An 11,974-nucleotide genomic window follows, 5' to 3' on the forward strand; every position below is an offset into this window, starting at 1 on the left:
TTGGCTGACACCCAAATAATGTTCAGTTATAGTTCTTCCTGCAGACTTTTAAAAACATGTCTTCAAATTCTTCGGCATTCCTTTCATCAAGAGGTGGGGTCCCCCACCTCTTGAGTTGGGGCCAGCCTTAGTGACTGGTTAACGACTAGACTATGGAAGAATGACACTACTTGACTTCTAAGGGTAGATCAGAAAAGGTGAGGCTGCTGCTTCTGGGTTCACTGAATATCCATGCTCGAGCCCTGAGCCTCCTGTAAGATGTTCTACTACAATGAGGCCACTATGCAGTAAGGAAATACAATGTGGCTCTCATAGAGAGACCATATAGGATGTCCAGCAGTTTCTAGAAGACATAGAGAAACTTGACTAGCTCCCAGCCGACACTTCCACCCCTCACCACTCCAGCTTCAGCTTCCATCTGTCTGGAATAGCATGAGAGGCCACAAGCCAGAACTGCCCTGCAGAGCCCTTCCTGGATTCTTGGCCCACAGAAACTGTAAGTGATGCTAAAACGACTGCAGTTATTTCTAGCCCAGAGTTTTGTGTTTGTAATGAGAACCCATGGGAGCACAACATGGCCCCCTCCTCTGCCTATGCTGGATTTTTTCTGTTTGCTCTTCTGGATCCCTCTCCACCCTTCTCTACCCTGCTCTGAAGTCCCCTGAGACTGACTCCCCCAGCTACCCATCTGCTGTGTAAACTCCATCATCAGTCTCCCCTGCCCTCTGATTTCTGGCTGGATTCTGCCAATTGGTGGCACTGTGAAGAGAGTGGGAGGGAGAAGGAGAAGGAGGTCAGGGCATTTATTCCAGCACCCTCCCTGCCAGGTCACCATGGCCCAGCCATGCTCCTCTACCAAAGGCCACATCTCCTACCAGGCTACCTTTGCTATGTAGCTTGCTTTCAGTGTTCCAGTAACTGCTTCCTCCTTGACCCTTCAGGTGTAGGTGGTCATCATCCTCCTCCTCCCCAGTCCCTGTGCTTCTTTGTCCCTTTTCCATTTCCCTGGAAACCAACTATGCCTTTTCAAACAGCCCAGGACCGAACTTTTTTGTAGCTACACATGTGCATGGACAGCCCCTTAGGACATGGGATGGAGTTATGGAGTGGAGAGAAGAGGGCATAGGCCAGAGACTTTCATTTGACTTTATTTAACTCTCTTTGATTCACCTGCCTGAATGTGTTCTGTTTCCTTCAGGGCCCTGACTGAGGGCTGATACCAACCCAAATCATCTGATTGCATTCCACACACCACTGTTTAACATTGTCCCATTCCCAAGCAGCACATCCATATCTGCATATCTGACAAACATTTATTCACCACCTGTTGAGTGTCTGGCCTTCTTCTAGGGTCACGGATAGAGCAGTATGAGGGGTGTGGGCATAGGGTAAACAAGTACAGCATAGGAAATAATTTTGGATAGTGATGAGTCAATGAAGAAGATAAAGCAGGGTGATGGGATAGAGGAAGACACCCCGTCCCAGACATTTCTCTGAAGGCTGCCTGAGATAAAGTCCACATGGAATATTTTCCAGTATTGGAAAAGCTGCCCTCACACACCATGTGTACATTTTTTAGCACATGACAGTACAACAGTCTTCCACAGCCACTTCCTAATTGTTCAATTGGAAGAACAAAGCAAGAAATGAAGCTCATGGTTATTTCTGTGAACTTCCTGAAAGGTTCTCATAGGTTGATCCAAGCTGGGGTAATAAGGGCTGTAGCTGGATTGAGCTCCAGTACAAATGAAATCAAAGTGGCAGAACTCATCTTTAGCACTTCTGTAGAATCCACAGCTCATTCCTCCCCCATATGCGCTGCACACTCAGCTCTGACCTGGGGTTCTGCTCATCTTGGAAAGATGATAGATAAGGCCAGAGAGGGCTCTGGGGAAATGGTCCAAAGTCTGTTAGCAAAGAACAGTGGCACCAGGCAAGGCCTCTGGGGTCAGATCTCCCTTCTCTCCTCAAAAGCAGAGAGCCAGTTCCCATGATACCCGCCCTGGCCTGCACCTCAGCTGGGTGCATACAATGCAGCCACTTGTTTGAGACCCCAGTGAGGCCTTGGGCCTTTTTTGCCCTGGGATGGACTGCAATCAGCATAAGAGCTAGGTCATTTTCTCTGCCTTTGGGGAGCCATTCCCAACAAGTTTGGCTATGAGTCCCCCACTTTCCGGGAGCTTTCTCAGTTTTATCAGCTCTCCAACACTTCTTCCACCTGGGATTCTCACCTGCTCCTCTCTGACGCTTCAAATTCTAGAACATCATGGTCAGTAAAGATGTCAACCTAGTCACCACCCTCATTTTACAGATGAGGAAGATGAGGCCCAAGGACGGGGTTGAGTTGCTCAAGCTCCCATAGTGGATGCAAGAACTCCGAGTAGAACCCAGGCCTGGCCTGCTACCCATTGTAGTCCTATTCCCATTTGCCTTGCTCTCATTTCATGAGGCTAGCTCAAGCCCACCCTCTCCACAATGTCTGCCCTGACACCCGAAGCTCATTTGCTCTTCCCCATTCTCATCTCTGAGAGCCCTGGCTATGCCCTGCTCATTTGGCAACTGAGTATGTCCACCCTATTCTCTGGTTGTTCTTGTGTACAAATTGGGCTTCTCCAAAGAGAGTATGACCTCCAGGAGGGCTGGGACCCTTTTTTCTCCTCTTGTCTCCATCAGAATTCCTAGCAGAGGGCCAGTTTTACACCAACTCTTTGGTAAATGCTTCTGGCCGAATTAACTAATTAACTGGCAGCATTTTCCCCACTGAACTACCTCCCTCCACCTAAGAGGAAGTAGAGAATTTTTAACTAAGGAGCTGAAGCAAACACAGAAAAACTTGAACATTCCAGTTCATCAAGCTCATCTCTGAATGCCCAGCATTTTGGATGAGTGAGTTGGTAGGTGGGTATCAGAGTGTCCTCTGTGATCAAAGTGGCTGCTGCAGGAGTTCTACCTCTTGAAGAAGTGTATTTCTGGGGAGGCTTTGGAAGTTGACTCCAGGAATGAATTGGGGTAGATTCCAAGGCCATGGAAAAACTCAGTGTCCATGGTTACAGGATAACATTCTACCATATTGAGTCCTCCTCTGTTTCCCTGGAGAAGCAGCCGTAACCCCTGGCCTGTCTCTCCAGATGATGGCACTGGCCAGAAGGCAAAGGAGAAGGGACAGCAGGCCAGGATTCTAGCCTGTAATTATCCCTGTGAGCCACTCAGTTTTTCACAGGGTGTTTCTCCTGTGATTTTCAGTGTATTTTCATCTTTTTAGCCTCTTCCCTTGGCTTCTTTTGGCAGTTTTTCCAAATGGTCAGCACAGTGATAGAAGCCCAGCTTGTCCAAGAAGAGCCTCTCCTTGGTCTTGGCTCCTCTGCCCACTCCCCTGGGTGACCCGTTGCTCAGCTGGCCCATGCCTGGGGCTGGGGAGACAAAGACCCCCTCTTTGGATCAGGACGTGACCTGTGCTCACTGGAGCTTTTACGCATCTCTGCAATTCCTGTCTTTATCAGATTAGCTTTAATTAGACAAATGAAAATCACATGGAGCAGAGAGGGAAGAAAGTCCTGGGCTTTCAGGGGTACCTTTTAACAGAAGGGTGGGGGCAGGGTAGCCATTAGGAAAGCAGAGGGACAGTGGGTGGAGATCCCCATGCACAGATGTGGGTGCATGCAAGGGCCTTCAATGAAGAAACGTCTGGGCATCTACCCAGAAAGGCAAATATGCCATCATCAACTTGGAAGGGACCTTGGGACTGCCTATCAAGTTGGGCTATAGCCTTTTGAGGGTCACAGACCAGATCCCTTTGGGACTCTGCTCAATACAGTAAGCCATAGATGTAATTTTTTAATTTTTTATGTAGTCACATTAACAATTTTTAAAGAAACTAATTCATTTTAACAATAATAATAAATTCTAATAATAAACTCTAACAACATATTTTATTTAACCTAATATATCCAAAATATTATCATTGCAACATATAACCAATATGAAAATAATTCATGAGATAGTTTACATTCTTTTTTCCACACTAAGTTTTCAACATCTGCTATGTGTTTTACTCCTACAGCCCATCTCAATTTGGACTAGCCACATATCAAGTGCTCTATAGCCTCCGGCTGCCATATTTTGGGTAAATAGCTGTTCTGGTTTGTCCAGGACTGTCTTGGTTTTAGCATGGACAGTCCCATGTCCCAGGAAACCCCTTAGTCCCAGGTAAACTGAGATGGTTGGTTGCTCTGAATTGGATAGCACAGCCCTAGACCTTCTCCCCAGAAAAATGCACAGACATTTGACCCACAAGTTCCAGAGGTTTAGTGCTCTTTCTTGATTCTTCATTGGGGAATGTGAGATCCAATGTTACAGGCTCCCATTCTACAGATAGAGAAGACATAACCCAGAATGGACTTGCACAGGGCCACATGGTGACTTTGCAATTAGAACTGTGACCAGACCTGGGCATCCTGATTTCACGATGTTCAGTGCCAGCCACCAGGGGTGCTTGGCAGAGCACGATGCCTGTCCATGGTTCCGGAGTGTGAGCAGTGTTGAATAGACGGGGGGGGGGCTGACGCCCTGCAGCTCTGTGGTTCCTGGGATAAGCAGGTGCCTTCCCACCACACAACAGGGCTGTAAGCTGTCTATCCCAGACAGGCAGCAGAGGCGACACCAGGGACAGTGTTAGCCAAGTGGGCACATAAAACTCCTGGCATGTGAGATGGTTTCGTGTTTCACGACTTTGACTCCCAGAGTGACAAAGCTGCATTCTTTTCAGAATTCTCTTTCTATCCTTCTGATTTGTCAAAGAGAAAGTGTTGATGTGGAGTTAGGATGTCTGACATCAATACTTGCCAATCCCTCTTTTCAACAGAGAGAGACCCAGCCTTAGGCTAGGAGAAGGCATCCATGTGTTCTTAGGATTTTCTTTTTTACTTTTTATTTTTAAATAATTATAGATTCACAGGAAGTTGCCTTGTGAATATATCCTTCACCCAATTTCCCCCAGTTCTTAAATAACTATAGTGTAACATTAAAACCACAAAACTGACATTAGTACGATGTATGTGTATAGTTTTATGCCTGTTTATTTATTTATTGAGACAGGCTGTTGCTCTGTTGCTTGGGCTAGAGTGCGATGGCATGATCCTAGCTCACCACAGCCTCGACCTTCTAGGCTCAAGTGATCCTCCTGCCTCAGCCTCTTGAGTCGCTGAGACTACAGGCATGAGCTACCACACTCAGTCACTTTATGCCATTTTATTAGGTGTAGATTCTTATACCACCACCACCAACGTCTGCCTGCCTTTTAATAACATTATTTTGTTTCCCTTCTGTTAATTTTTTCTTCTTTATTTCCTTCATGCAATTGAAACTGTTTTTTCATTTACAGTAATGATATAACATTTCCCTTTAAATAAATTTCCTTAAGTAGAAAGAAAAAACATAAACAGAGTTGAGGAGTTTTATTAAATATTAGTGATATAGAGAAACTTTATTAAATATTGATTTGTGGTATAAATGATATAGATGATACCCAGGTATGACAAAGTTTGTGAAAACGTCATGTAAGGGCCAAGCATAGCGGTTCACACCTGTAATCCCAGCACTTTGGTAGGCTGAGGCAGGCAGATCACCTGAGGTCGGGAGTTCGAGACCAGCCTGGCCAACATGGAGAAACCCTGTCTCTACTGGAAATACAAAAGTAGCCGGGCGTGGTGGTGCATGCCTGTAATCCCAGCTACCAGGGAGGCTGGGGCAGGAGAATCGCTTGAACCTGGGAGGCGGAGGTTGCAGTGAGCCAAGATTGCACCATTGCATTCCAGCTTAGGCAACAAGAGCAAAACTCCATCAGGAGAAAGAGAGAGAGAGAGAGAGAGAGAGAAAGAGAAAGAAAGAGAGAAAGGGAGGGAGGGAGAGAGAGAGGGAAAGAAATAAAGAAATAGAGAAAGAGAAAGAAAGAAAGAAAGAAAGAAAGAGAAAGAAAGAAAGGAAGAAAGGAAGGAAGGAAGGAAGGAAGGGAAAGAGAGAAAGAAAGAAAGAAAATGTCATGTAAATAACAACTATGTGGAATAATTATGATGTCTCAGGAGCCAAGATCGCACCATTGCACTCCAGCTTGGGCAGCAGGAGCAAAACTCCAAAGAAAGGAAGGAAGGAAAGAAGGAAGGAAGGAAGGAAGGAAGGAAGGAAGGAAGGAAGGAAGGAAGAAAGAAAGAAAGAAAGAAAGAAAGAAAGAAAGAAAGAAAGAAAGAAAGAAAGAAAGAAAGAAAGAAAGAAAGAAAGAAGGGAGGGAAGGAGGGAGGGAAGGAGGGAGGGAGGGAGGGAGGGAGAAAGGAAGAGAAAGAAAGAGAGAGACAATGTCATGTAAATAACAACTATATGGAATAATTATGATGTCCCAGGCTCTGTTTAAGTGTTTTGTGCTTTATAAATATTATTTCAGTTAATCCTACCAACAACCTTTGGGTTAAGTGTTATTACTATTATCTCCACTTCACAATGAGGAAAGCAAGACTCTTTTTTTTTTTTGAGGTAGAGTCTTGCTCTGTTGCCCAGGTTGGAGTACAGTGGCACAATCTCGGCTTACTGCAACCTCCGCCTCCTGGGCTCAAGCGATTCTTGTGCCTCAGCCTCCTGAGTAGCTGGAACTACAGGTGTGGGCCACCACGCCTAGCTAATTTTTTTCTGTATTTTTAGTACAGACGGGTGTTTGCCATGTTGGCCAGGCTGGTCTTGAACTCCTGACCTCAGGTGATCTGCCCACCTCAACCTTCCAATGTGTTGGGATTACTGGTGTGAGCCATCACACCCGGCCAAGCAAGACATTTTTAAAGTCTAGAAGCATCAACCTAGATTTTCTTTCTACACACACACACACACACACACACACACACACACACACAGAGAGAGAGAGAGAGAGAGAGAGAGAGACAGAGAGAATCCTCTGTAATTCACAAACATGTGGGCATATCATACATATAATTTAGCAACCTCTTATCCAGATCTGACTTTGAAAATCCTAAACCAGGATTCCATGGGCTGTGTTGTCATTTAGGGGGCCACAAGATTATGGTAAAGCAAGGGTGTCCATACCCCCATGACGTCCTCTCAAACTCTGCTCAGACAGGGAGGTGCTGCTGAACTCCATCCATCCTGGTGTGGAGCCACAGCAGGCATCCTCAGTGAGGGTGGACAGGCAGAAATACCTGGCGAAGGCCGTTGGTCTGGAGCCCAGGGCCCAGCATCTCCCCAGGATCTACTCTCTGTCTTTTAATAGCCTGGATGCTACTGGATAACAAGGTCATCCTGCGTCGTTCTCAAAACCCTGATGGCATCAAAAAGTGCTAGAGCTGGAAAGGACCACAGACACTCTGCATTTGACAGAGGAGGACACCATGGCAGAGAGGGGAGGGGCAGGGTCCAAGGCCACCCCACAGGTGAGGGCGGGGGCAGCCCGGCCTATCTAAGATCCAGGCCTGATTTCTGCAAATGTTTGTTGAGTGAGTAAATGCATAATCTACCAACCTGATTGTCCTGTCACTTCCCTGCCATTATTCTGTGCTTCTCCCTGGAGTGGATGTAAAATATTGGCCTGCCTCAAAGGCTCTGAATCAATGCACATCCCTTCAGACACCTTCAGAGATTCTGAGTCAGGAGGTTTGGAGAGGAGTCCAGGAGTTTGAATTTTAAACAATGTTTCCCCTCTTCCCCCCTCTACCGGAGCTCCTGGGTGCAAAGTGATGCCAGTGTAGATCCCCAGGGCGGGTGATTTGACCACTGTTTCCCTCTGTAGCTTCCTCTTCTACTAGGCTGCAGAATGCTCCCAGCTGACAGTACTGGCATTGTTCAGAAACGTGTGGGCCCTGCCCCTCCCTTTGGACCATTTACTCAGAGCAGGGAGCGATGGGGTGGACTAATGGGGGGCCTGGCTCCCCTCCGTCACTCACCCTCAACACCAACCAGGCTTAGCCTGGGAGAGCCGATGAGTGTCCATTACCATAGCAGACCCCATAAAAAGGATTATGGGCTGTTGCTGAGTTTACAAGCCTGTTCTTGTAAAGCTGCCAGACTTGGGGTGGCCACAACCCCTCTGGAAGGAGGATGAAAAGGAATGTTCCCTCTGCCCAATGCCACACACCCGTCCCTTTCATGGGAACCATAGTGGCCTGGTTGAAAGAGCACTGGACCGTGAATCAGAAGACCTGGATCAAATGGAGAGACAGCAGCTCACAGCTGAGCTGCCATCAGCTGGACCCTAGCCCTCTCCAAACCTCTACTTTCCCATCTGTGAAGTGGGTGCTGCACTCACCTCCCAAAGGTGGTCATGCACAGGACTCCAGTTAAACCTTCGATGTTGTGAAACTGTCACAGGGCCCACATCAGAGAATATGACTTTGAGTAGTGAGGGAGTCTCTCTGCTCCTGGGGAAACAGGACTCTCTTCAGCAAAGTTGGAAAAGAGAGGTATGCTCATGGTCCCTGTTTCCATCACCAGTCCGGTGCCTGTGGCTGAAGATGTGGCCTCACAGACAGACGGCAGCAGGGGAGGACAGAGATCTGGGCCAGTCCCAAAAGACCCTCAGGCCTCTCTGGCACCTGGCCAGGCTGGCTTCTAGTGGGCCTCACCATGTTCAGGCCTGGTTTGTGTCTGGCAAGCAGCCCCAGGCTAAGCCAGTCCGTGCCCACTTGACACTTGATCTCAGGGCTCTTTCCCCTGTCGGCCTCCAAACTTGGATTGTCTGTGTCAGGCCCTTCTGAATTGATCAAACCCAGAGCCCCGGAGCCTGTGGACAGTCTGTAAAATGTGAGGCGCGACTGGGTGTTTCTGAAGAGCACTTCCTCCGTCAGTAGACCAGGCAGCGCCAGAGGTGGGGAAGGGAGAGCTGCTGCTCCCCATAGAGTTTCAGGAACATTTGCAGTGAATGTGTCTGGACAGGGGTTTTGAATCTTGTTGGCAAAAGACCAGAGAAGCGGTCTGCTGGTTGTGCTCACAGGGGAGTGGCCATAGGGACCAGGGTGTAGGTAGGGCCATGGTTCTGTGACCCAGGTCATACTGTTGTCATTTAAAGCTAATGATAATGATAAATAGCAACAAACAGGTGCAGGGCTCACACCACGCTGAGCACTCTGCTCTCATTCTCATCCCCACCGATTATGGTTATTATTGCTCTACTCTCTTTACAGAGGAGGAAACTGAGGCTCAGATAGGCCCGCTGACCTGCCCAAGGGCATATTGTTGGGACGTGGGAGAGCCAGAACTCAAACCTAGCACCAAGGACTCTTAAGAAAATGCTCCCTCTTCCCCAGTGGGGAAGCATGTCCCCAGTGGGAGGCAGGGGAGGGAGAAAGATTGAAATCCCTTTCCTGTTTTTTCACTCACGTGGCAATTTCTGTTTCTAGCATGTGTGCCCCCGATCTGCCTTCCCCCGGAGCTTCTCCCTACCCCTTGACCTCCAACTCAGGACTTCTACGGGCACAACCTGGGCAAGATCAATTATACGCAAACTTAAAAAAAGTAATAGGGACTAATTGTTTTTAGGAAATATAAATGAAAATAACCTGTTGCTTCGTGTGCCCTTGGGCAAATGACTTTACCGCTCTGAGACTCTCAGGTTGTCTCTCTGCAAAATTAGGATAATAATGTCTCCTATCTCACAGGGTCACATTGCAGCAGCCCAGTGGCTGACACTAGTAAATGCTCAATAACAGTGAGTTCTTGCTGTTAGTAGTAACGGTGCAGAGAAGGTGAGTAAATGGAGGTACCAGAAGCACCCAGGGGAAACATAGGGCGTTTCCATGGTGACAACAGTATGGAATCTTGCTTCCGTGAGAACTACCCAAAGTCCGGTGACCCAGGTAGTGGGGGCTGGGGTTCAATACCCCACTATGGGAGGTGGGCTTGCAAGAGGAGCCAGGACCCATAAAGGATGCTGGGGTCACGCAGGGCCCCACCTTAGAGGGAGCCAAGGGGAGGAGCAGGTATGCAGGCAGAGGGGGTATCACAACCAGAACCCAAGTTGTAACAACTGGGGCTTCTTCTGTCTTTCTCCACCCGGTACTGATGTCCGGACCCTACCCAGGGGCAGCTCAGGGGCAGTTCTGCTGGTCTCCAGTGGCCACAGGCTGATGGGGCCGAAGCTCCCAGAAGCTGCAGAGGCTGCAGGATGAAGGGAAGCTGGGATGGGGACTCAGGGAGGCCAGAGTCTGCTCCCAGTGGAGGGGTTCAGGGTTGTGCTTCCCCATGCTTCAAACTTCCATTACTGTTGCCCTCTTCCAGGGTTGGTCAGAGGCTGTGCCTGTGATGGGCCTAGCCCAGGTGCCCCATACTTCATGTTGTGGTGAAGTGACTCATGAAACCTGATTGTTTTATTTTCAGGAATTTCATGAGCTAGTTGTTAAACGCAGTCATTATTAAAAATCAAATTATATAAACATGCAGGTAAATAAATCATATTAAAAAGCAAAGGTAACCATCAAAACTTACCATTTCCTAAGTATTGTAGTTCATTTTTACTGTTCTCTCTGCTCATGAAGCTATTTCCATCTATGGTATCTATATAGAAACACTGAACAATCGTGTACCTGCACACCTCTTCCCAACTCTGCAGTCAGTCTCATTGGTTTTTTTTATTTTTTTTTTTTTGAGACAGAGCCTCGCTCTGTTACCCAGGCTGGAGTGCAATGGTGTGATCTCAGCTCAGTGCATCCTCCGCCTGCTGGGTTCAAGTGATTCTCCTGCCTCAGCCTCCCAAGTATCTGGGATTACAGGTGCCACCATGCCTGGCTAATTTTTGTATTTTTAGTAGAGACAGAATTTCACCATGTTGGCCAGGCTGCATCATCTTTTAAATAATTTTTTTGGTTAGTGATACCATCTTGGTAGCTTGAAATTTGGTCAGAGGGCAGTATTTACACCATGGAAATCAGCAAACGCTGCAAATCAGGCCCATCCCCTTTCTGGAGCTGATTGTTAAACACTTAGGAGCACACCATTGCCACACACAAGCCAGGATGCAGGAGCCAGAATGAAGGGGATCTGGGATGGGGACTCAAGGAGGCCAGAGCCCACCCTCAATGGAGGGATTCAAGGCTGTGCTTCCCTGGTAGGATTTACTTCCACCCCAGAATGCCAGGGTTGATTTTAGAACTTTAGAAGAGTCTCCTGAGTTGATCATGACCCATTGTTTCCTCGGCAGTCGGAAGGCTCCACCCCCCATTGTCCACCACCCATCCCAGCTCCTCAGAGGCTCCTGCAAGACCGGAGTGGGAGGAACCTTGAGGTCAGAGCCTTGGACAGCTGCCCTGTGTGCTGGTGGCTTCTATTGTGAGCACCCGAGGATCTTGGAGCTTCCTCATGGCTGGGCCTCAGAACCCACTGGGGACCAGCCTGTTTATGGTAAACGATGCCTGTTCACTTTGATTCCTGTTTCAGACCTCAGGGCCACTACTGTGTCTCCACAAATTAAAGGCTGCTTGTGTTTGGGGGATTAAGCAATCCTGCGGAGCCCTGGGAACATCGGAGGCTTCCATGAGGGTAATCAACTGGGCCTCCCAGATGCAGCTGTGGGGCACGCCCATGTCCACACCAAGGCCAAACCCTTGGCTGGTGTCTCAGAGTTCCAGGGACCAGGTGACACCACGTCTGCTCTACAAGCACACACGGTTTAGAAAGAAAAAAAAACCCACAAACTTTCAACACTGTTGCCTTTTTCCTTCTCCACTTCTGGGTCTTTGAGATGCTATTTCTCCTGCCTGGGAGGTGCCCCGCACCCCTGCACCACCAATTATATACATCCCAAACTGAGATGCATATGGTCTTCAGTTTTAAAGGCCCAGCTCAAATTCCATGAGCCCAGGAGTAAGAATAACGACATCCAATATGTGCTTCATGTCAGGGTTTACAAAGTGCTTTCTTCCCCTGCTTTATTTTCTTGCATATGTCCATTCAACAAATCCACAGTGGCTGGGTGCAGTGGCTCACGCCT

The sequence above is a fragment of the Macaca nemestrina genome, chromosome 12, assembly GCF_043159975.1.
Source record: "Macaca nemestrina isolate mMacNem1 chromosome 12, mMacNem.hap1, whole genome shotgun sequence".
NCBI classification, from domain to species: Eukaryota; Metazoa; Chordata; class Mammalia; order Primates; family Cercopithecidae; genus Macaca; species Macaca nemestrina.